This window comes from Chiloscyllium plagiosum, chromosome 1 (assembly GCF_004010195.1).
Source record: "Chiloscyllium plagiosum isolate BGI_BamShark_2017 chromosome 1, ASM401019v2, whole genome shotgun sequence".
In the NCBI taxonomy this organism is placed as follows: Eukaryota; Metazoa; Chordata; class Chondrichthyes; order Orectolobiformes; family Hemiscylliidae; genus Chiloscyllium; species Chiloscyllium plagiosum.
Genome location: NC_057710.1, coordinates 117,368,070 through 117,370,633, shown reverse-complemented (window position 1 = coordinate 117,370,633; position 2,564 = coordinate 117,368,070).

The window sequence follows — 2,564 nt, the reverse complement described above, 5'->3', positions numbered from 1 at the left end:
GGTCAGTCGGGAGGGTGGAGCGGATAGGTGGAAAGGAAGATGGACAGGTAGGACAGTTCAAGAGGGCAGTGCCAAGTTGGAGGGTTAGATCTGGGATGAGGTGGGAGGAGGGGAGACTTGGAAACTTGTGAAGCCGATGTTGACGCCACGTGGTTGAAGGGTCCCAAGGCGGAAGATGAGGCAGTCTTCCTCCAGGTGTCAGGTTGCTGGGATTTGGCGGTGGAGGAGGCCCAGGACTTGCATGTCCTTGGGGGAGTGTAGGGGGAGTTGAGGGGGTTGGGGTTGTTTGGTGTGTGTGTGCCCCAGAGATTTTCCCTAAAATATTCTGCAAGTTGGTGTCCTGTCTCCCCGATGTAGATGAGACCACATTGAGAGCAACAGACACAGTAGAATAGGTGTTTGGATGTGTAGGAAAATCTCTGATGGTCTCCTCCACCACCAAATCAAGATACCGGACACCTGGAGGAAGAACACCTCATCTTCCACCTCGGGATCCATCAGCCACAAGGCATCAACATCAACTTCATCAGTTTCCTAATCTCCCTTCCCCCATCTCATCCCAGATTTAACCCTCCAACTCGGCACTGCCCTCTTGACCTGCCCTACCTGTCCACCTTCCTTCCTACTTATCCGTTCCACCCACCAATCAGACCAATCACAATCACCCCCCCCCATCTGCATCTACCTATCACCTTCCCAGCTATCTCACCCCCACCCCCAACCACACTGTCCTATTTATCCCTCGGCCCCCTTCCCCTACATTCCTGATGAAAGGCTCGTGTCCAAAATGTTGATTTTCCTGCTCCTCGGACGCTGCCTGACAAGCTGTGCATTTCCAGCACCACATCGTTCGACTCTAACTCCCCAGCATCTGCAGCCCTCACTTTCTCCAAAGGAGCCAATAATCCAACTGAGCTCGCCCACAGCCTTCTAACCCTGTAAAAAGATAGAAGAAAACAGTACAAAATTAGAAAAGGTGGAGGTAGTTAGTTTTTAAGGCAGTAAAATCACAATTTTAGTTTCCCCAGGGATGGGAATCTACTTCCACTTTTGTTCAATACTTATTGAAATGTGAAGTCACACTAAACTTTTAATTTGGCATCAAAATAAAACAGAGCTTTGACGTGTGGTGCTTTCTTATTTTCATCTTGATTTTGCAAATGTTCAGCTCTCAGTAAATATTCCAAAGTTTTATTGTGCTATTTTTCATCATAGAACAATGAGCTTATGTTGCTGAAAAAAATGACAACTGCTTAAACTGACAACAAAAAAAATACTTCACCTTGTGTTATGCCTGAAACATCGATTCTCCTGCTCCTTTGATGCTGCCTGACCTGCTGTGCTTTTCTAGTGACACATTTTTCAGCTCTGATCTCCAGCATCTGCAGTCCTCACTTTCTCCCTCTGATCCATCAATGCTCAAACAGGTGGAATGGGTTTTGCATATCTCAGCACGAAATTCATTGAAAGTGTGGCGATGTTAGTCAGGAAAACAACTTCTTATATTGGCCAGTTTGGCTCCCATCTGAGTCTTTGATGTACTTCATTTTTTTCTGTCCTGAGAAAAATGTTTCTCTACAACCAAAATAGATTTATTTCAGAGTCCAGCAAAAATGACTCCCATCTGGAACAATTGTTGGTTTGCCAATTTTTCATATTTCTGCATTGCAAATTTTCAATTACATAAGTTTATTAGCTCCCATTCAAACGTTCCCATCAGGCCAAGGGATCAACTCTGGTTCAATGGAGAGTGCTGGAGGGCATACCACGAGCAGTACCGGGCATATCTAAAAATAAGGTGTCAACCTGATGAAGCCACCAAACGGGACCACTTGCATGATAAGTAAGTGATAGACAGAATAGATCAGGGATCTCGAAGTAAAGGAGCCATTAGGAGGTAGTGACCATAATACAATAAGCTTTAATCTCCAGTTTGAAAGGAAGAGGGTATAATTGGAAGTGACAATATTTCAGTTGAATAAGTGGAACAATGGAGCTATGAGGGAGGATCTGGCCAAAGTTCAATGGTGCAATACCCTAGCAGGGATGGTAGTGGAACAACAATGGCAGGTATTTCTGGGTATAATGCAGAAGATGCAAGATCAGTTCATTCCAAAAATGAAGAAAGATCCTAAGGGAAGGCAGGGGTGGCCATGGCTGATGAGGGAAGTTAAGGAACATATAAAGACAAAAGGGAAAAAGTATAACATAGCAAAGATGAGTGGAAAATCGGAGGACTGGGAAGCTTTTAAAGAACAACAGAGGAAAACTAAAAAGGAAATACGCAAAGAAAAAATAAGGTACGAAGGGAAACTGGCCAACAATATAAAGGAGATAGTGAAGGCTTTTTAGGTATGTGAAAAGAAAAAAAATGGTTAAGACTAAACTTGGGCCCTTGAAGACAGAAACGGGTGAATTTATTATGGGGAACAAAGAAATGGCAGAAGAATTGAATTGGTACTTCAGATCTGTGTTCACTGGGGAAGACACAAGCAATCTCCCTGAGGTAACAATGGCTGAAGGACCTGAACTGAAAGGAATTTATATTTGCCAGGAATTGGTGT